We start from the raw sequence: 23,864 nt of genomic DNA on the forward strand, positions 1-23,864 counted from the left end.
TTGCACATTTAATAGACTACAATATAGTGTAAGTAAAACTTTTATAAGCATTGGGAAACGAAAAAACTCACTTGACTCACTTTATCGCAGTGATCTGTAACTGAACCCATGATATCTCCAGGTTATGCCTGTTCTCGATTTTTTAGATACCGAAAAGTTAAGTATATAGAAGGTTTTCATTTATTTAATAGATACATAGATCTATTAAATAGACATCAAAACTTTTAATTTCTTCTTGTGTCCATTTTGTTAATTAAAAAAAGATTTTGGGGTGCCTGGGTGGCACAGTCAGTTGAGCGTCCGACTCTTGGTTTCGGCTCAGGTCTGATCTCAGCGTCATGAGATCAAGCCCTGCAATGGGCTATGCACAGAGTCTGCTTGAGATTCTCTTTCCCTCTCCTTCTGCCCCTCCCCCACTCTCTCTCTCTCAAGTAAATAAATCTTTAAAATTTTTAAAAAATAAAAAAATATTTTATCCATCTCATCTAAATTTGTAAAGTAATGTAAGGTTGCTCATTATATTCTCTTATCTATTAAATGTCTGTAGTGATGATCTCCTTTTTATTCCTGATCTTGGTCATTTATGTTTTCCCAACCCTTTTTTCTTGATCAGTTTTGCCAAGGGTTTATCAATTGTATTAATATTTTCAAAGAACCAACTTTTGGCCTTGTTTATTTTCTCTATTCTATGTTTCTTATCTATTTCATTGATTTCTACTCACTAATATTTCCTGTCTTCTATTTTCTTTGGATTTCATTTGTCTGAAATGGGAATTATTAGGCTTATTCTTTTTCAATATTTCTTGACCACCCCCACTCCATCTGCAATATGCACTATGCATTTGGAACTATAGGTTTCCTTTTTGGCATCACTGTTTAATATGTCACTTTTATTATAATTCAGTTCATAATATTACCTAATTTTATTTGATTTTTTGATCCTTGGGTTATTTAGAAGTATAATAAATACTTTCTAGATATTTGGGGAATTTTCAAATTACCTACTGTTATTAATATATATTTTAATTCCATTATAATCAGAGAACATATTCCATATGATTTGAGTTCTTTGACAAAAATGTAAGGCCAGCATAGAGTGTATTTTATTAATGTCTATTGTTAACATACTGACATTGGCTCTCTTCTGGTTAGTGTTTACACGATATATTTTTTACCATCCTTTTATTCTCGCCCCTTCTGTATCTCTATATTTAAAATGATTCTGTTGTCAACAACATATAATTGGGATTTATGTTTTTATTTATTCAATCTAGGAATCTTTTTTTAAATTTGGCTCTCTGGCTTATTGATATTAAATAGAATAACTGATATAGTTGGGTTTAAGTCCACCATCTTATTTATTTTTTATTTGTTCATATGGTCTTTGTTCATTTATTCCTCCTTTTGTATTAATCAGGCATATTTTTAAGTTTCATTTATCTACTCCATTATTAGGTGAGTAGTTATAAATTATTGTATTTTTATTTTAGGATTTCTCTAGAGATTTAATACAATCCATCCTAACATTTTTGCTATTATCATGTATTTTGTTTATATATGTTATAAACCCCACTAGACATTATTACTGCTACATGAAATAGTCAGTAGTATTTTATGTTTACCCACATATTTATACTTTCTGTTGCTCTTCATTCCTTCTTTCAGTTCCATGCTTTCATATAATTATTTCCTGTCATTATTTTGGTAGTGTGGGTGTGCTGGTGAAAACTTCTCTCATTTTTATTTTTCTGAAAATTCCTTTATTTTGCCTTCACTTTTAAATGGTATGTTAAATGAGTATAGAGTTCTAGATTGATAATCTTTTATTTTAGCACTTTGAAGATGTTATTCCATTATCTCCTGGATTCCATAATATATGTTGAAAAATCAATCTTTAGTTTTATTATTGCTTATTTGAAGTTAATGGTTTTTTCTCTGGCTGCTTTTAAGAATTTCTCTCAATCCTTGATTATTAGAAGTTTGACAAAAATATGTCTAAGTGCATCTTTCTTTTGATTTATCATGCTTAGAATTTGCTGAGGTTCTTGAATCTATGGGATGATATCTCATCAACTTTGGAAAAGTTTTAGCCATTATTTCTTCAAATATTATTTCTGCTCCAATTTATTTCTCCTCTTCTGTTATCCCAGTGAAATACTGTAGACCTTTTAACTTTGTTCCATATGTCTTGAATGCTCAGTTTTGTTTTTATAGATTCTGTCTGTGCTTGAATTTGTATATTGTTTTATTGTCATATCTTAGAGTCTGGTAATCCTGTCTTCTTCTCTGCTGTTGATTCTGCTGATGAATGCCTCCAATGTGTTCTTAACTTCAGATATTGTATTTTTCAGTTAAAGAATGTCCATTTGATCCTTTTACATAAATTTCAATTCTCTGTTGATATTTCTTATCTTTTCATTCATTTTCCCATTTTTTCCTTCTGTTTCCTATAATACATTAATCAGGTAAAGTCCTTGTCTGCTAGCTTCAATATATGGATTATCTGTAGGTCTGCTTCTATTATTTATCTTTTCTCTTGATGATGATTACAAGTCACATTTTCTTTCTTCTCTGAATGTAATTTGTCATTGTTTGTTAGGCATTGTATACAAGAACACTTCAGAGATTCCAGATGATGCTTTACACTAGAGAGGGTTTCCACTTTCCCCATTAGTCAGATAGGATGAAGGGTTTATCTTTGAAATGGGTAGGGTTTAAGTTGCAGCTTTAGTGAGACTTAGTCCACTTCTGTTTTTTCCCTGTTCCTCAAACCTAGCTCTTCTGGGCTTTTGATTAAAGCCTGCACGATCTCTGTCTTCTCAGTCCTGAAAGACTGGGGAATTTAGTGCTGTACTTTGGAGGTTTTGAACTTAGCTCTCTATCCTCCCACTCCTTGCCCCATTACAACGTCAAAATCTGGAAGATGTCCTAAGGGGTGCCTGGCTATGTGTTTAAATGACAAGACCTCTTTCTCTAGTTACACTTTTTCTCCTTAGCACTATAAAACTAGAAGAGACTGTATCATGCCTTTTGGAAGCCTTCAGCCAAACTTCCCAGCTTCCTTTGCGTAGCCCTTGAACTCAGAAGATGTCCCATGGGGAAAACCAGCTGTGTGTTTAGTAGTTCTCAAGTTTAGTTTCTCTTACCAGTCCCATGTGACTACCAAAAACCTCTCTGGTTTCTCTTTCTTCAAGAAATTCTTTTTTACAAGCCAAATCTAATTCTCAGTCCATGCCCAGAATTGTCAAATATCCCCAAAGAAGAAAACAACTGGTAATTTATGTAGCCCTCATTGCTTCCTCATTTTCTGAGACCCTTAAAAATGTAATTTTTGTAGTCTGTCTGAGTTTTTCTAGTTGTTGCAATGGGAATTCTAATCTGCCATGACCTACCACATTTTACTCAGGAACAGGAGTCCCCTGATCCTTATGTTTGTGGGTAAAGGCTCACCGATATGGTTACAACTTCAAGAATTGAAAGGACCATAACCTGCCTCTAGTATTTGGATTCCAGGATATGAAAGGTTACATTGGTGGTCTAGATTTGGGTTCTCAATTACAGAGGCCCTGAGCAATTAAGTAGCATGGCCTTGGGAGATATTGCTAAATTTGCTGTAGGGAGGAAATTTGTCAGAATGAATGGTGGCTTTTGAATGGACTATATAAGCTTGCAGCAATAACCATAGCTAGCAATAATCAAAATTGACTGATGCTATGGGATTCTGAATATGAAATGGTATGAATACCTTTATAATTTTTTTGCTTATATTGTCTTTTTATATACATATACACAAATACACACATACATATGTATGTATATATGTAAATCCATATAATATATATTTTTTATTCTAACCTCACTTTTCAGTCATTATTAATATATGAGGATTTATTGTTTTTTTAATTAAATTATGCTTTTAAATTATATTCCTTTTCAAGAACAACATTGACATTTTAAACTAGGTCCACATCTTTTATAACTTGACTTAACTAGTTTTTAGTTCCTTTTTTGTCTTTATGTTTTGGTCAGTTGAAGGATGCCTTTAAATGATTTCTTCTAGGGGCACCTGGGTGGCTCAGTCAGTTAAGTGTCTGCTTCGGGTCAGGTCATGATCTCAGGGTCCTGGGATGGAGCCCCACTTCAGCTTCCTGCTCAGTGGAGCCGGCTTCTCCTTCTCCCTCTACCCCTCCCCCCACCTCGTGCTCTCTCTGTCTCTCTCTCTTGCTCTCACATAAATAAATAAAATCTTTTTTAAAAAGTTATTTCTTCTAAAAGATATATTGGTATTTTGTAAGTACTTGCATGCCTGACGATGTCTCTTATTGTCCTCATGAATGAAAAATAGCCTTGAAATCTTCAAGCTATGAATTTTTGGTCTCAAACCTCTAGAGCAGTGGTTCTCAAACTTGACTGCATATTGTCATCTCCCAAGAGCTTTGAAAAATGCTGATGGCTGGGTCCCATCACCAGAAATTCTGACATAATTGGTCTGAGATGTGGCCTGGATATCAGGATTAAAAACAAACCAAGACAACAACAATAAAAAATATGCTTGGGCCCCACTCTAGATCAATTGAACCCGAATTTCTGGGAGTGGAACTTAGGTATCAGCACACTTTTTCTGCTTTGTGTGAGAAATTCTCAAGTATGTCAACCACACTGTCTGTTTCCAACAATGTTGATTTTGTTCTTTATTGTCATCAATGTGAATTAGAATTTTGCTTTTATATTCTTAGAGTTTTTGCAATCCTCTTACTTGTCCTCTCCCTTTCAATCTGATTCTGTAGTCTCTTTATGCCAGTTGACCTCTTCTTATAGCTTTCCCCTCTTTTACTATGAAAGTGACTCATTTTACATCTTACAGAATAGTTTTCTGACATTTTCTTTTATACTTTGCATGAGATCATTTTTGAAAGCTTGTTTTTCTTTTTATATGTTGAGAATGATACTCCCTTTCCTCTTTTCCCATAGTATTTTTTTTTTTTTTGTCAGACCCTTATTTTTATTGTTATTGTGGTTTTGGTTGTGCGTGCTTTCTTTCTTTTTTTTTTTTCTCATTTCAGATAAGGCAAAACTAATCTTATTGGCCCCACTCTCAGGCATTGTGGGTGATAGATGATTATTTTTCATAAATCCCCTTCTATAGTAGTTACAAGCATTCTCATCTCCAATTCTAATTCCAGAGGTCTAAGAGGCTTTCTCTTTACATTCTTTTACTGTACGAGGAAACATCTTTTGCCTCTATTTGCCTGGTTCTCTGATATTCCAACTTGGCACAATGTACTTTTTAAAATGTTTAATTCCAGTACAGTTAACATACAGTATAACAGACAGTTATATTTGTTTCAGGTATACAATATAGTGATTCAACACTTCCACACATCACCGGGTGCTCATCACGACAAGTGCCCCCCTTAATCCCCATCACCTATTTCACCCAGCCCCCATCCACCTCCCCTCTGGTAACCATCAGTTTGTTCTCTATAGTTGAGAGTCTGTTTCTTGGCTCTCCCTCTCTCTCTCTCTCTTTTTTTTTCCTTTGCTCATTTGTTTTGTTTCTTAAATTCTACATATGAGTGAGATCATATGGTATTTGTCTTTCTCTGACTGACCATAGACAAAAATAAACTCAAAATGGATTAAAAACCTGAATGTGAGACCTGAAACCATAAAAATACTAGGAGAGAGCACAGGCAGTAATGTCTCTGACATCGGCTGTGGCAACATTTTTCTAGATATGTCTCCTGAGGCAAGGAAAAGAAAAGCAAATCCTAACTATTGGGACTCCATCAAATAAAAAACTTCTACACAGTGAAGGAGAAAATCAACAAAACTAAAAGACAACCTACAGAATGGGAAAAGATATTTGCAAATGACATAATCTGATAAAGGATTAGTATTCAAAATATATAAAGAATTTATACTATTCAACACCCCAAAACTAAATAATTCAATTAAAAAATGGGCAGAAGACATGAGCACAATGTACTTTTAAAAACTTTGTCCAGCACCACTCTTACACACTTCTCCTCCACCTTCCATCCTCCACCTTTCCTCCAAAAGAGGTAGGTACCTCTTTTTTCTCATCTCTCTCTCCATCTCTCTCTCTCTCGCTTGCTCTTTGCACTTTCCATGTTCTGGCTTTCACTCTCATATTGCCCCTGTGCCCACTCTCTTTCTTACTCACATTTTCTCTCTATTTCTCTTTCATACTCACTGTCTCTCTCTCTCTCTTTCTCCCTCTTATTCTCTCTCCTGCAATTTGTAAAATGACCTCTCCATATTTGTAGTTTGTCACCACCTGCACAGAGGTATCTTCTCTATATTCGTAGTTATGGGGCTCTTTGAGTTGCTAATAACAAAAACCACCTTTTACTGGATGCAAAAAAGAAGGGGAAATTTATTGGAAGGTTAGAGACATCTCATAGAATCAAGAGTTGAACAATCATGAAAAGAAATGGCTCTAGAGTCCACTGCTAATGCGTGAACTTAAAACCAATCTCCTTGCTTTTCTATTCCTAGTTTTAAGTTCCTGGAAGAGAGAATTTGACCAACTCAGGTACCTAACGGTGGATCAATCAAATCTGGACAGAGGTGGAGGGTTGTGTTATGTAGGCGAGACCACTTTGGATCTGCCTATGTCTATTGGGTTTTTCCAAGTGTTCATAAACTAGACCACAACCCACATGGTTGTACACTGAAATCTCAATCCAGTCCTAGTTTTCTGCCTTTTGGATGATAGACCCACTTGGATGAACCATAGTAGTGACTAGAATTCTCATTTTCCCTTTAATACCCATTCCCTTTAATGGGATTCACTCTCACCAAGACAATAGCCTCTTGCCTGGTCATCCAGCTTGGCTGTTATCACCAATCCCTGACTATCTTCCCTCCACACTACACATCCAGTAACAATAAATCAAATCCATATCTGTGTGTAAGGAAAAATAGAACCCAACCTATAAAAAACATCTCAGGAGAGAATTACAAATAATTCACAAATATTTTTCAACTGGAATTGGGCTTTGGTCACAGTAAGTAGAACAGTTTACTTAAAAAAAGAATTGTCTAATTATTCATTTATTTATCCATTTAAAATAGTTTCTGAATACTGATTCTATGCTGGTTTCTACTGAGGTCCATGAACACAGTGGTGAACAACATTAGCCAAGCCCCTAATCTCAGATCCTCTGGTCTAGCAAGGATGATCAGAAACTAAAGAGCCTCACAGAGCTGTCTGTAATTTACAACTATTTTAAGTGTGCCAAAGGGGAGGAATGAGGGTCTATGAGTACAGTTAATGGGAGGCCAGGGGTGTCTTTTCCTGAGGAACTGATGCTTGCACTGAGATCAGAAGGCTGGGAGTGGGGGTGTCAGGGATGAGAAATCGAGAACAGCCTTCCGGGCAGAGAGAGCAAGGAGTACGTGGGCTCTGGTGACTTTGAGGAACTGGGAATCTGGTGTGCCATGGGAGAGCAGAGATGAATGGAGGAGCAGAGTAGGAGGCAAATGGGACAGCAGGCAGGGCCAGCCCTTGTGAGCAGGTTACAGATTTTGGCTGAGGGGCCATCAAGAGCTTTTCAAGCAGTAATGCAACAGAATCAAATTCAAGTTTTAAAATGATTATTCTAGTTGCTGTGGGGAGAATGAGTTAGAAGGGATTGAGAGAGGATATGGGCAAAGTGAGGGGCACATTGAGTGAAATCTGGAAACAACTCTTGTGAAATATTCGCGTATCTGTAGAACTGGCAGGAAGCCAAAATTCTCTGATAATTTTATGGCTATTTTCATTTTGAGCCTGCCAGTCATCATAGTTCAGAGGTTGTATGAATAAAGTAGTAATAACGTCAAGACAGAAATGTTAAATGACTAGGTTTTGCCCCAGATGATGAAATAATAATATTATGTGTGAATCAAGGATAAGTCCTAGGTTTCTGGCTTGAGAAATTAGGTAAATGTTTGGTGTGACTGCCTACACTGTCTCTTTTATTTCTCTTTGAGAGAAGGTTATCCATTGAGAAGGGGCCATGTTGGTTATGCTTTTTCTTTAGTTGGTCAAGATCCTAACTGAGCATACATATTTAATTGATTTTTTTTTTTTTGCCACCTACACTTGGAGATATATATCTTTTTTTTATGCTTGTATTTTTTCTAAAGGCCTGAAAATATATTTGGGGGATTAAAGGAAATACTGAATTTAAGTACTTAAGTCATTATGAAAGGTATCCTTCAAAACCCTCTGGTAGTTTATGATGCATTCTAACTCAAGTTTATTAAAAACATATTGAGACACTTTAAAAGTAGCATTTTAAACATTGGCTATTGTTTATGATGATGGAAGAGTTGGAGGCAATCTGAGTACCCATTGCTGAAGAAAGGGAAGGCAAGATGTGGTGGACACAGAGATCAGAAGGAAGAGACCGGATGTCCACACAGTAAGAGCTGTTTCAGTGCACAACTATTTCAATGGGGATAAAAGGGTTGAAGCTAGAGTATTTCAGACCCACAGTAAAATTTAATTTCCTTACAAGATTTTAATAATTTATCCCTTCCTTTTCCCTCTTTCCTTCCATTCACTCATTCAGTCAGTGTTTTTTGAGGCACAGCCACTGTGCTAGGTACTGAGGATATTGTAAAGAACAGCATAGATGTTCTTTCCCCAGTGGAATGGGGAGGATAATCACATAAATAAATGCATGGGTACAAATTGTGATGAATTCCTTGGAGAAAAAATACAAGTTACTAAATTTCAAAGAGGTAGACCAGGATAGGTCTCATGGACAAAGTGACCTTTGAGTTGAGACATAAAGAATGGTATTTCCTGAGGGGAGGCTGGGAGAAGAGCATTTCAGTCTGCAGGAATAGCCTGGACAACACACCCAAAGAGAAAAAGGGCCTGGTATCCATGAGAAAATGAAAAGACGTTGATATGAGTGTATACTGGTGTACAAGATGGGGCTGGAGAAACAGGAGGAGGCCAGGCCATTACGGGTCCTCTAAATCTCATTACTAATCTTTGATACTTACCCACAGACAAGCAGCATCTGTTGAAGGGTTTTGAGCTGAGATGAAGAATGATCTGACTGACATTTTAAGTCTTGTCTTTGCTATAAGGAGAAAGGATTGGAATAGAACAAGAATGGATGCAGTAGTTTAGGTGAGAGGTGGCTTGCACAAGGAAGTGGTAGAGGAGATGGAGAGACATGGGTAGATTTGAGAGATATCCTAGTGGTAGGATAATTAGAACTCAGTGTTACATTAGATATAGTGATGACAGAAAGGTGAAATCAATAATTTTTTCAAAAAGCAGAAAGAACTGTTTTCACAGTGCCTTGAAGATGGTTAGGGCATCAACAGTATTCTTTGGGGACCTCTCTAATAGAGTAGATTCCAAGTCCTCAATAAGGAGAAGTTATATGTTCTTTCTACAACTTGCCACAGAACACTGTACAACTTTGATGTGGTCGGGGCTCCAGCACCCTAGCTGTGGCAGGAGCAGCAGTGCCCAGGAGATGCTTGGGGGAAGATGGCAGAGCAATGGAAGCCACTGAGTCCATATGAGGCACTCTGGGAACTTCTGGAAACACTGGTAGAATAGAACTTAAAAGGGAGGCTGAGGTCCATTTAAGCAGATGGGACAGAACCAGCAGCACCTGGTTCATTATTGTTAGGGTGGCCTCATTACCTGAATAAATTGTATAGGGGCTCAGAAGATTAGCTAAGGATATCCGGGAAGGCTATATAGACCAGGTCAGACTTGAGCTGGGTCTGGTGGTTTGGGATGTATAAAGATGGAGGAATTGGGCGGGGCGCCAGGGGGGAACTTCAGGCAGAAGAAACAGGTTGAGGAAAGGCCCCAGGACACACATTTTGGCAGAAGCCAGTATGCCTGAAAGAAGACAGGGAGAGGTAGGGCTGCAAAAGATGGGCAGGACCAGACCACATTGGACCTGCAATATATCAGGCTTAGAACTTTGGGCTTTGCTTCATAGGAACTGGGGAACCCTTGAAAGTTTTTGAGGAGGGTAATGTTACAATGTTGTTATAGGGAAAATAATTTGGTAGCTGCATGTAGAGTAAAATATTTTGAGAAGAGACTAGAAGCCATGACCAATGTTGTTGTCCACAGGAAGAGTAAGGAAGTCCTTGGACCTGGACCAGGGGTTAGGGGGTGGAAGCCGAGGGAAGATTTGACAGTCTGCAGGAGTGCAGCTCACAGCACTTTGCCTGGGAGGTTGCAGGGCTAGGAGTGAAGAAGGGAAAGAGAAGGGCTGAGAGACAGATGTTGAAAAGGAAATAGCAGTCAGAGAAGTTAAGGAAGGAGAGGAGTGAGACATTAGACAGAAAAGAGAGCTAAGAGGAAGAAAGAGGGAGGAGGGACAGAGAAAGCCAGAGCCAAGATAGAGGGGTGGGGAGGACACATCAGATAGAGGAGAGAGAAGGAAGACATAGGTTCTTAAAGCCAGCAGCTAGTGCAATGGTGACACCTTTAATAGAAATAAGGAAACACTCAGAAAAATCTGGTCAACTCAGTTTAGTTAATCCAGGTCTTGGGATCATCACCTCATTACAATCATGCATTGAAACTGAAGGCCAATGGCTAAGTTTGTTCTGTGACCCTTTTCTGGTTGTTATTGGGAGAACTGCAGGCCGCAGAGCAAGTGTCCTCCGTGAGACTGTCCTACCGTAAAAGGTAAAATATCCCTGTTGCTAGGAGACATATTCCACCATCTTCTGCTAAGAGGAAAGACACCTAACTCTTAATCAGATCAGCTAACATTCAGAAAAGATTTTTTAATTCAACCCAAGGCAGATTTTGCCCAATTTTAGATTGTCCTTGGAGAGAAAGTGGTTCCCTGGCTCCCTCCCTAGCCCCCGAAGGCAGCGACATCCACCTTTTGTTGCTGACAGCCATCCCAGGTGGGTCTCAGCTGTGCTGCCTGGGCACCGCTAGACAGGTCACACATGCAGCTGTGGAAGCAGCTGGACCCTTTGTTTGATGCTCCCAGCCTCGTATGTGACCGCATCAGCACTCCCAAGCGACAAAGTCCAGCTTTAGAGAAATGACTAGAAATGATAGCAAAAATCATCTGCAGGAAAAAATCCAAGCCCTTCCTTCATATTGTTGAGCCAAGAAAAAAGGAGAAAAAGTCCCTTACAGTAAAATGAATGGGGCAGAAAAGAATTTTCCGCTTGTGCTTCATTTTGTCTATGGATCACATTTTGACCATTTCATAATTATTCTTTGGTATGTTTTGTGGAAGAGAGACATTAGGCATTTGGAAAACTCTCTTAAAACCCTGACATTTGTTTGATACGAAATTTACCCTTTTGTTTCCCCTGGAATAAATCTAACAACTCTGGACTATTGACAAACATTCCCTTTTGGTGTCCCCACTCCCCTCGAAGCCAACATGAGGTAACGGAAATTTTCTACGCAAATATGTAATCACCCCAATTTGCATACTGTTTGCATAACTAGGGATAGAGGGATTTTTCTCCTCCTTCTGTGGGAGAAACCCAACCACACGACCTTCTTGGATTTCATCTTATATCTGATTTCCTGCCTTAGACACACAGTGTTAAGAGAATTTTCCCGGACCTACGATAATCTGACCCCTTATCTTCCAGCCTTCCTATAATAATCAAACAAAATTACTTAAGTTTTCATCCTGCATAATAACAGGAAATCCATTCTCTTCCAGAATATCTACTCTCTGGGACTCCAGAGAGCAATTTCTTACTACCTAGGAACAGCTTCTGAAGTCTTCTGCTTCTCTCTCCTGGCTTTGCTCCAAGTGTTCAGTTCCTCCTTTGTTAACACAATCTAAATTGCAGTGGTCAATCGGTTTCCAAAAGATGAAGATGGCAGAGTGGATTATGAAACACAAAGGAAAACAGAAAGCTCTCAGACATCATGGTCCTCTTCAGTGATTCTATTTCACAGGGAGCCCTTACTCCTCCTTTCCTGGGTTCTGGCTGGTTGCTGGAATCCATTGTTTCTCTCACATTCAAATCCCCAGCTCCTGGACTCTGCAGAGGAAAATGAAAATGTAATTAAGACAATTTATAAAAACAAACACTTCTCTTCCCCCAGAAACCCCACCCACAACTCTTTTAAGGAAGACACCTTTTTTCTTTATTAGATGAAGTTCACCTTCTATTCTAACCACTTTTCCAATTTCAAATTAGCCTAGGCCTTATCTTAGACAACCAAAAATTCCTTTAAAGACTTCCTTTAAAAAAAGAGGTATTTCCCTCTAAAGATGAACCAACCACTCCCACTTAGCAACAGCCACAATCCATAGGCAGATTTTTATTCCTGAAACAAAACCCATTCTAAAACATTTATTTCTCTGCTGCTTCCAACATCCTTATTTATATTCAATGGAATTGGGGCGGGGGAAGAATGGCTATCTCTGGAACTTGGAGAATCCGTGAAGGAGAAAAGGGCCAACAAAGACATTTATTATAAATAGTATTCAAACTCTTTAACATCTGACGGAAGATGGGGTAATGGATAAACCACCTGCCTGGAATTCAGGCAAATGACAAACCTGCATTCAAACCCAAGTCTGATAACCATTTCCTCTGTGTCCTTGGGCAAGTCACTAACTTCCGTAAAACAAGAATAAACATATACCTACAACACAGGTTATTATGAAAATCGGGAAAACTTATGTAAAGGACTTGTTACCTAGTTAAGGGCTCATAAATATTCCTTCTCATCCCATTCCCCAGACTAGTAAGCTATGATTGTTAGCAATATAAACCAGTGCCTTAAATACCTTGGAATTAACCAATTGAATAAGAAAATGTTCCAGTAGGTAGTTTAGATGCCAAACCCATTGAATTTCTCACCTTTTCTCTGTCTTCTTGTTCCTTTTAGCATTTCTCCTACCCTCTTCAGCCTTAGTCCTACCATTCTGACTCCTTGTCTTGGTAGCCTTTTCCTGTTCCTAGACCCGATCAGGTTCATTGGATATGTCATTCCCTTGGCCTGGAATTCTCTTTCTCAGATCTTTACCTGGCTGGCTCCTTCCTGTCCATCAGACCTCAACTCATTTGTCTCTTCTTTAGTGGGCGTTCTCTGTTGACCCAATCTAAAGCAGCTCCCTCACTGATCTCTGTTACATCATGTGGTTTTATTTTCTTCATTACACACATCTCACTATGGGAACCTCTTGCCTACATTATCTATCTCCTTCACTGAACTGTATGAAATCAAGGAACTTTCCCAACTTTGTTCCTGTTACATTCCCAGCATGGAGTCTGGTACCTAGTAGGTCCTCAATAAATTCTTGATGAATAAATGGTTCTATCTCTCTTCATAATGCTACTCTGTCAATCCATGTCATTGGTTCACTTGGCATCTCTATCAGAACAGGCAGCCACAGCAGTCCAGAGAGGATGAAATGAATTAAATTATAATTGCATTTTGTACTTTGTTGACGCAACTGTCTGCACTTACAGGCTGAGAATAAAATTTCCATGATCCATCGTTAAGTGAGAAAAGCAAGTTACAAAATGGTATATGTAGTATGACCCTTGTAATAGTCATAACACATAAATATTTGTTGAACAAGTCACATTTTTTCTAAAAACATGCCTATATACAAATGTCTGAAAAATGGCCTGAGAAAAATACACAAATGTAAAAAAAAAAGTAGCTATTTCTGGGAATGAAATAATGAGTAATAGTTTTTCTTTTCTTTATATTTTCTCTAAATTTTTATACCAGGAGAAGATAATCATAGTCGTGGTAATTTTTATAGTCAGAAAACCCAATAAAACTATTTCCACTTTTAAAAGAAGAAAAAGGATTTACGCACAAGAGAAATTGATATTCGAAACTTTTTTTTGCAATAAAAGATATAAACTGATGATTGACAGAAAAGCAAATGTCTTTTAAATATATGAAGATATGTTCATTGTCAGAGAAACACAAATTAAATTAAAACTATTCTGAGATAGTGCTTTCACCCATTTGTTTGACAAAAATTTCAAAAGCTCACTAATACACTCTGTTGGCAAGGCTGCAGGGAAATAGCAACTTACGCATTGCTAGTGGAAGTATGAAGTGATAACCTATAGGAAGGTCAGTTTGGTAATACTTAATCAAAATTTCTACTGCATAAACAAGAGGCTGGAAAGCTGTAGCCCATGGGCTGCTGTCTGGTTTTGGATAGCCCACAAGTTAAAAATGATTTATACAATTTTAAATGGTGAAACAAAAATCAACATAAGAATAATATTTCATAACACATGAACATGATATGAAATTCAAATTTCAGTGTCCCTAAATAAAGTTTTATTGGAATACAGCCATGCTCATTTATTTATATATTGTCTATGGCTGCTTTCATACAACAATTGCAGAAATGAGATTGAGATAGAGACCATATGGCCTGAAAGACCTAAAATATTTACTATCTGGCTCTTTACAGAAAACATTTGCCTATGTACTCCTAGCAAAAAGCCTTTGACCAGTAACTACACTTTGAGTCATTCATTTTATGTACTTGGACATGTGCAAAATGAAATACTCGGCACTGTTTATGAAGTATATAATTGGGAATGACCAAAATGATTATTGTAGGATATTTGAGAAACTATGGTACATCCATACCAAGGCATAGCAGTGGCTATTAAAAAAATTTTTTTAAAAGAGGATACAGATCTTAGGTACTGATGTGGAAATACATCCAAGACTTACTGTTAAGTAAAATGACTCTACATATTGTGGGATTCTTCCATGTTGAACAGCCTTGGAGCACTATTCACACTGAATTCTATGTAAGCATCGCCCCTCCCAGAGTTGTGCAACAGTAGGTACCCCGATAATATGTCATTAGTGTGTTAATAGAAGGGGGAGCGTGTACTCATATATGCTTACATATGTATACACAACCTTTATTCTGTGAATGCTGCATGAGAAACTAATAATAATGGTTAGCTGCTAGAGAGGTCGGGGCTGGACTAAGGGACAGAAGTGTAAGGGAGGTTTTTGACTGTATCCCTTTTAATACCCTTCTTGGTATTTTAAACCATTGAATGTGCAGCCTATAAAAAATTGAGTAGTTTTTTAAGAGATGAAAATATATCTAGAAAAGATATCCTGGCTGCTGCCTCAGTCTTCCCTCAGTTCATTGACCTCCTGGCCTGAAGCAAAGGCATTTGTTAGTCAGCCCAGCGCTGTGCTGTGCCTGCTCCTTTCTCTCCCCAGCCAACATTCTGATTCTCTGCTCTCACCTCACTATCTCCTGGTTCTCCTCCCAACTTCACGCACGCCTCCCCACCAGCCCGCCCTTCCCACCGCCTCCCATGCGCTTTGTGCTCTCTGAAACTCCTGCTTTGCAGAGACAAGACCACTGTTACTCCAACCAACAGCTCACCCCTTCCCTCCCTCTCGCCCTCTCTTGGTCCAGTGGTTACCCTGGCTGTCAGTCTCCCGGGTCTCCCCTGCTGCCTTTCCTGGGCAGACCTCACCTCCTCCCAGACCCGTTCTCAGTGGTGAAGGGGCTTGGGCAGGACTTCCTCATTCCCCAGGGCCATTTCTAGGCTGTCGAAACACAGCTCTCTTCCTGTTTCATCTTTTGAACTCCACGTCATCTGTCCACACTGTCCTCTTCGAATCAATGATCGTGTGGCCTCCTGTCTGCTCGCAGGCACCAGCACACACCTTCAGTGTTCTTTCTTCTCCCCACGCCGGCCGCCCCATCACCATCCATCACTGCATGTGGTTCTCCTTCTCCTCCATGAGGCCTCAGGCCTCCACCTTCATTTCACATCACAGAGAAGCAGCACCCTCACGTCCTGGGCCTTCTCCTTCTAAAGCCCCTTGAGGGATCCCCCACTTCTGAAAAGCCCATACCTCAGACCTCTCTCTCTCTGCTCACCGCTCTCAGCTGCCTGCTCTTCCCCTCACTCAAGTCCACATTCCCCACTCTGATCACCACAGAGAACTTGCTCAATGCCTCAGTCCCTTCCGTCTGGCCTCCCATTGAGGCTGCCACACCTGAGCTGCTGTGGCCTTCTATGGTGGATGCTACAGACCAGGCCTATTCTGGAATCCTGCTGTCTGATTTCAGCCTGCCATATGCTATATAGCTTACCAATCATCATCATCTTCTCCTCCTCCTCCTCCTCCTCCTTCTTCTTCTTCTTTCTTCTTCTTCTTCTTCTTCTTCTTCTTCTTCTTCTTCTTCTTCTTTCTTCTTTCTTCTTCTTCTTCTTCTTCTTCTTTCTTCCTCCTCCTCCTCCTCCTTCTTCTTTTTAGCCCCCAAACATCACCCAAATGGTGATTTTATCCCTACTGTCTCCTGTAATTCTAATGAAGTGGTTCCCAAACCTTTCATTTAGAATCACCTAGGGGTGGGGGACATTTAAAAGTCCTGATGCTCAGGTTGCATCCCATACCAACTAAATTAGAATTTTGGGGGGCTGGGCATCAGTCATGAGTACTTTTTTGAAGATCTTCAGATGATTTCAATGTTCAACAAAGTTTGAAACCAGTGTCATAGTGTTTCTGATTTATGCTTACGCTTAAGGAGACTCTCAGTCTCCTTAAGGCATCAAGAGCACCTGCATGAACAAAGCTTAAATGTCAGGACTGAGCCTAAGACCATCTCTGTCAGCATGACAGCTAGTCTCTCCAGGAATTTCTTGTCTAGGAAGTAAAAGCTGTAAACCAATAAATAACCCTGTTTGCTTTTGTCTGGGCAAATAGTTTGCTCATCTGGTCAAACATCTCTCTGCTCAGGACAATAGATTATTTACTTTGGCAAACAGTTCAATTGTCAAACAACTGTTTGCTTATCCAAGACTTGACCTTCACCTCCTGGGTTCACCAGTATTAACTATCATGTCATGAGTTTTGTTTAGTCCTAATCAGATCTCCCCTTCAAAGACCTATGTTGAACCACTCGAACCCAGATCCACAAACCCTATAAATATTCTTCCTTGCTTGATTAACAGGTTTTCCTGTGGTCTTTTGGAGAAGTTGGCTCTTGATAATGTAACTTCACTGGCCCTTTATCTGCACCCTCATTTTACACGTTTAGGCTAGAAGGAAGAGGTTTCTGACTTTCATCATATGAAGCCCATCCTTTCCTGTAAATACTGATTCCTCCAGTCATTTTCTCCTTTGGAACCTTCCACTCTGTCTAGGGAAGCCACTTCTATGTTTTCCTTTACCCACACAATCACAGTACTTCCAGCATCAGATGTGTGGGTTTTCCACATCAATCAATTCTCTGCAACACCAGCTGGGTACCGTACAATTCAATTCTGACACGGTCTACCCAGAGTTAACCTCAGATCCCACAAATTAAGGGCTCAATCCCACAAGACTGCCCCCACTTTCGATGCCAATCACAAGTCCTAGGTTGTCAACTGTACCTCTGTAAATTGGGATTCCCACAACCCCCTATTTAGGTTCACTAACTAATTTGCTAGATGGATCACAGAATTCAGGGAGACACTTATATTTACCGGTTTATTGTAAAGGATATAGATGAAAATCCAGATGAAGAGATACATAAGGCAAGATGTGTGGGAAAGGGCACAGAGCTTCTATGTCCACTCCAGGCACCCTGCTCTCCCAGCACCTGCATATGTTCACCAAACCAGAAGCTTCCAAATCCAATACTTCTGGGATATTTTTGGAGGATTCATGACATAGTCTGATTGATCATTAACTTAGTCTCCAGTCCCTCTCCCCATCTTGAAGGGTGGGAAATGAGGTGGAAAGTTCCAAGTTTCTAACATAATCTTCTCTTTCTGGTGACCAGCCCTCATCCTGAAGTGATTGGGAGCCCACCCAGAGCTGCCTCATTAGAACAAAAAACATTCCAAGGGATTTTGGAAATTCCAAGGGATTTGGGAGCTCTGTGTCAGAAATCAGGCAAAGACCAAATGTTAGAACAAAAGATATTCCCCATGTTCTTATTACTTAGGAAATCACAAAGACTTTCGGAGCTCTGTGCCAGGACTTGGGGGTAGATATGTATATTTATTATTTCCCACCTTCCTTCTAACTCTTTCTCTCCTAATACCAGGCATCTGAGATTTGCCCAAATTGACAAGATCTTCACTTGATCCTGATACCTCTTCTCACGATAAGTTAACAATTCTCTCCTGTCAAATACTTGAATATGTGAACTGCCACCACATGTCACTTTCCTGGGCAGCTACATCTTCCCTCTCTTGCTCCTTTTGACTCACCATGCAGCTGAACCTTTCCTCCTCCATTTTACTAATGACCTCTTTATTGCCACATCTCGTGGTCTTTCATCAGAGTTCCTTTTGATGATTCCACTGGATATGACAACTATTATGTCACCTCTTTCTCTCTCAGCTTCTATGACATGTCATTTTCCCGTGTCAGTCTCTCATTCTCCTTCTCTCACATTCTCTCTCTTCCCTTTTCTGGTTCCTCTTCCTTGCCCTGCTTACCAACTGTGAGTATCCTCCAACACTCCAGTCTACTCACACACCCTCCCTGAAGTCATTCACTCTCATGGCTTCAACTCCCACCTCTGAGAGCAACTCCTACATCAGTATTTCAAGCACAGGATAGAGCAGGTGCTTCACGGACAAACAGCCTTGAGTTAATCAAATAGCTGATGAGGATGAACACATTATTTCCAGGGAGTTTCATAGGAGCAGCTGGAATTGCCAGCAGAATGTGTCTCTGGATGTGTGTGGGGATATATGCCCAACAGTGGATCGACAACCTGTGGCCAAGACATCCCAGTGGCTCTGCTGAATCTTGAAGATCCCAGCACTCCCCCATGACTGCCAGTCCATATCCGCAGCCCTGCCCACAGGACATCAGCCTATAAAAGGAAAATGAGAAGTGCCCTCTCCAGAGTGAAATCTGAGTGGCAAGCCTTGACTCTAACCCTGCCTAATGATACAGTGAGAAACACGGGTGATCTTTTTGCTGTAATGGGGACACCGTGACCAACTTGCCTTGACGCAGTCATATCATAGGGACTGAATGGAGGTGGAAGAGAAATTCCTCAGAGGGCATGTTCACGATAGCCCCGGAATAGCTCTGGAGACATTCAGAACTGCCCTTGGGCGAGCTGTATTTATGTTTTATCCACCCAACCAGTAATTATTATCCAAAAATTATGTTTAAAACAACATTTTAGCAGCCACCGTACTCAGTGCTGGTGATACACACATCAGTACAACTTGTCTCCTGCTTCCAGAGAGCCTACATCTGGTCCCCACACAAACACATGTTCAATCAGGAGTAACAGAATTAGACAGGCTTTAAGAGAGATAGGAACAAAGAGCTCATATTTGTAATAGTGTTTAGTATTTCACCAAGTGTTTTCACATCCTTACCTCATTTAATATTTATAACAACACAATAACATAGTGTTGATTTCATTTTACAGACGAGAATATCAAGGCATAAAGAGGTCATATGCGAAATAATGTATGTAGCAAATGGCTGAGAGCTGGGGCAGGACCCAGGTGGCCAAATCCAATTCCCTGCCTTCCTACTCAGTCTCCTTGTTGGTGTAGGGAAAGTGCTAGGCTGCATGTCTTTCTTCCGTAGTTTCTTCAATTATGAGATTCTCTGACTCTATAACAAGGTCCCTCCCTCAGGGAGCTCCCAGTCCAGGAGGGACAAGTAGACCAAAATATGAACAACGTTGTTCCCCTGCTTAGTTCATAAGGCTGCTGTGAAGATGACATTACATGATGCACTAACCCCGGGAAAGCGCTTGGTGATTCAGAGAACTAGATGCACTGATCTTAGCCCTTCGTATGTACCACTGTGGACAGGTATTTTTCCGGTCTCTCATTAGTTTTCCAAGTATCTGCCTCCCCCAGGAGTCTGCAGGGGCAGGGAGCAGGTTTCGCCCACTGTCACTAAGAATAGTGTGCTCAAGGCTGTTGAGGAAACCACGAATAAGATGAAGCAGGTCGGTCTTGGGGAGGGAAGTGGCTGGATCCACGCACCAAATGCTTTTCACCTCAACACACATTTTTGTGTTTCTCAAAGTACCTAGTCTAGTACGTTGGTGGAAGTTCACAGGGGAAGTTCAATGACTATAAAATGGGGTAGAGGACAGATTTTGAGTGAGGGAGACAAGGAGGAAGAAGAAAGGAGAAGGGAAGGAGGAGATAGAGCATTACGCTTTGTAAAACACTTCTCTCTCCGTAGACGTCAGTGCCAGGACCTAATTTATCTTGGCACCCTCACATGTGTTTAGCATTTTACAGGAGCGCACTGGTTAAGTCCCGGCCTGCTGTAGGAGAAGACGCATGGGAGGCCTCCTGACGACATTATGTTCCAGGAAATCACACTGCAGTAGCAGCACGATGGCAACAGCTCCCCGCAAAATCCCTTGGGCAGGCTGGGTAGGCGGGAGTGTTGCTTTGTGTTGTTTTAGGCGCTCTGGCCCAGGAAGCCCTTGATGGAAACACTCTGCCCCGCCCCCACCCCACGCGGCCCCCCAGTGCTGACTTGTGGTCAGTGCAGCACATGCAGTTTGTGCCTCTTAAGAAATGTGGGACAGGAGGCTGTGTGGAGTGCTGCCAGCATGACAGGGGAGGTGCGTCAGTGGGCTCGGTGACAGGTGGCCGAGGCCAGGGGACCGGGGAATCACAGTCATGGAGGTTCCTCTTTCTCCCAGCCTTTGTCCACTGATGGGAATGAGGGAGTGGGCAGCCAAGCCACATAACGGGAGCCTGGAGAAAGACGTCTGGGGCAATTTGCACAAGAGTTTCCTTCTTTAAATCATCGCACAGTAAGCCAGTGTCCCTGAGGGCAACTGTTTATTGGCTGCCTTATTAGGTTTTGGTGTTTTGTTTTTGTTTTTTTTAAACGCCAATCTCTTAAAGACACTTACTTCTCTTGGTTTTATATGCACTCGCTCAGGCTTGTCTTACTCTTGTAATACTGAAGTTCTGCCATTCAGCGGTTGGGACAGAGCCAGCTTTGAATCTGGGAACAAGAAGGGCACGTGGTCATTGAGACAGTGGGCTTGTTTTCTGCACGAGTAGCAGCAAGAAAGAGTGCTCGCCCTGGTAGGAGAGAAGTTTGAGGGACTGGATACACAAAGTGAGTGCTAGCTGCCAGCCCCAGGGCAATCAACTAACGGAGGGTTTAGTATGGCAACTGTTGGGAAAACTGCAAATTCGGGTTGCGTTACTTATATGAAATATGGTGTCTATATTGATTGTAAATTCTCCCCACATGGAGCTAGCCAGTGGGGTGCTAGTAAACAGGCTCTTTGGAACTAAAAAATAAGGGGGAGGGCTGATTTGTAATGTTAGCCAATTTTCTCGGTGTAAATACTGCAACTACTGCAGGTTTCCGGCTACCAGCAGTTGACCTGCTCGCAGAATTCCTGAATATTTAACTCTCAGATCTCTGGAGCGGCTTCCAGAAGCTCCAGCCCACCATTGGCTAAGAAGCAAATCTCTATTTTCCACTTCCAGACTAGCTTTGAATCCATGAACCATGTTGCATCGCCCCCCCGCCCCCCGCCCCCCACCACCCAAATAAGACTGGCTTCAGCTTTGCCATTTATTAGATGCAGGCTCCTTGGCAAGTATTTTACTTTCCCCAAACCACAGTTGTCTCTTTTGACAATGAGAGTTCAGATGATGCAGTAGATGCCATTTATGGTTTCTGCCAAGCCAGTCTTCTCTGAAAGCCATATCTTCCTCGTGGCACCATATTTGGATTAAGAGACTCTGCCCCTGTGGCCTGAGCTGACTTAATCAGGGCTGAACTCTGACCCTAGGGGAGTCACTTCAACTGGCTAGTGGCCTCTCAGATCTCTCCCTTGATTATTTGAACAGAGCAACTTTGAGCTTAGATTGGAGAGAGATGAGACAGAGACTGAGGAGATCCCCTGTCTCCTGCTGTGCGCCGCAATCCGCCTGCTCTGGCCTGATTGCTCTACTTCATCTTGGAGTCTATCCCAGCCGCTCCAATAAACTCCCTCCTGCATTCAGGCCAGTCCGAGTAGGATTTTGTAAATTACAACCACTAGAGCTTTAAATAAGTCATAAATGACTTTTGGGGGGCTCCAATATTACACCAATGGTTCTCACAGTGTGGTCCCCCAACCAGAAGCATCAACTTCACTTGGCCACTTGTCGGAAATGCCCCACCTCAGGGCCCACGAGCTCTATGGGTGGGCCCGGCAATTTACATCTTTACAAGCCTTCCAGGTCATTTTGTGTGTGCTCACGTTTGAGAACTGCTGCATTACTATTCTAATAGGGGTATATTTTATTTAAGAAAGGCATTTACAGGGGCGCCTGGGTGGCTGGGTTGGTTAAGCATCCGCTCTTGGTTTCGGCTCAGGTCATGATCTCAGGGTTGTGAGATCGAGCCCCGCTTCAGGCTCTGGTGCCAGGTGTCGAGTCTGCTTAAGATTCTCTCTCTCCCTCTCCCCTGCCTCCTGCTCTCTCTAAAAAAAATAAAATAAAAGGCATTTTCAGAAGGCCTGATGAGGTTTTCTTTTCTGATTAATTTATTAGATTGAAGACCAAAGCTAATTTTTTATTGGTAAAAAGTTAGTATTTTTTTTTTATAAATAACATCTATTACTTGTACAGCTTGAAAGAAATGACAACAAATTTACTTTAAAAAAAAAAAACTTTCATGTCAGTGGACCAAGACCGACATTTCAAAGATGAGCCAAAAAGAACACAAGGAGAAGATAAGAGTGAAGAATGAAAATGCAGCCCATACAGAACAGAAGTGGAAAATAAGCACCAGGTAATTTCAAAATGGTGAAGGCTGGAAGCAAACAGAGAGTAGATAACACAGATGCTGTGTGGTTTTGCACTGAATGTGCCATTAAACATTGAAATGACTAGGAACTTCTGGCATAGGAAACGGTGCATTATTGATTGATTTACCTACGTACAATAAAAATGAAACAGGAAACTTGGACTTAATGTCATCCTGACATGTCTACAGTTTTCCGGGTTAGGTGTGGCGAGAGATGATCAGACTGGAATTTTCACTACAACATGATCTTAAACAGGCAGTTGGCAGGGATAGGGCTCACTTGGCACACTGAGCGTTAATGTTGGATGCTGTCCTCTGCAGTTCGTCCCTGAGGTACTTCAAATGATTTGCATTCTTTTTGAAAAAGAAAATGACCGACTAGAGTTTAGTTAGAGAGGCTGATTAGCTAAAACATGTACGAAGTATAAAGAGGACTTGAATGGTTGTGGGAAATGGCATCTACTTTCTTATGTGAGCTGGCGACCCACATCTCCGAATCTTCACAATAGATCCCACCAGCTGAAAATCCTATTAGCTGTGTGTTGTGCAGGAGTTTAGGAATTATCAAGAAAATAAATATAGGAAAGTTTTCCATAACAATTCATGATGCAAAAGGGATGTTTATTATTCTAGTGGTTATTTTTTTTCAATATGACTACTTTTTGAAGGTGCTGGGATTTCAAAAAACAAAAACAAAACCAAGCAAAAAAATGAGCCCTGCCTAACAGTGCAGGGAAACTGTCTGGATATGTTTAGTCATGCTTCTTGCTCTTCTGACAGTCCCAACTGCTGAAAACCTTCACAACTGTGGTTTTTGCCTTCGCTGTTTTGCTGGGTAAATACAGATCATACACTGCCGTCTGGGCTTTAGAAATGCTTTGAAAGGACCGGAGAGTTACAGCTATTTGGCTTTGCCGCAGTGTTTCCCCGGGCCCTCGTGATGAGTGGGCAAAGCGATCTTGGTTATGTGGCACTCGGCGAGGGTGCTGGTAGCAGCCAATGTCATCTAGAGGACACTACTGAGACGGGACCTCCCGAGCCACGCATGTGTCTCTCCCAAGGATTTGGAACACATCCCTGAGTGGTG

The 23,864-nt window shown here is 40.8% G+C and overlaps 1 protein-coding gene across 3 annotated transcripts in view; it reads left to right on the top strand.

Annotated features, from left to right (window-relative positions):
• RAPGEF5 (Rap guanine nucleotide exchange factor 5) overlaps positions 1-23,864 on the top strand; it is a 508,053-nt gene that overhangs the window by 116,500 nt on the left and 367,689 nt on the right. The window contains exon 1 of one of the 3 annotated variants that reach the window (XM_032401957.1): positions 22,624-22,762. The exons of the other annotated variants lie outside the window; for them this stretch is intronic. The gene's annotated coding sequence lies outside the window, so the exon portion shown is untranslated. Of the gene's footprint in view, positions 1-22,623; positions 22,763-23,864 lie in introns of those variants that run through there. 3 annotated transcript variants of the gene reach the window in all.

This window comes from Phoca vitulina, unplaced genomic scaffold, assembly GCF_004348235.1.
Source record: "Phoca vitulina isolate PV1807 unplaced genomic scaffold, GSC_HSeal_1.0 scaffold4, whole genome shotgun sequence".
Lineage (NCBI taxonomy): Eukaryota > Metazoa > Chordata > Mammalia > Carnivora > Phocidae > Phoca > Phoca vitulina.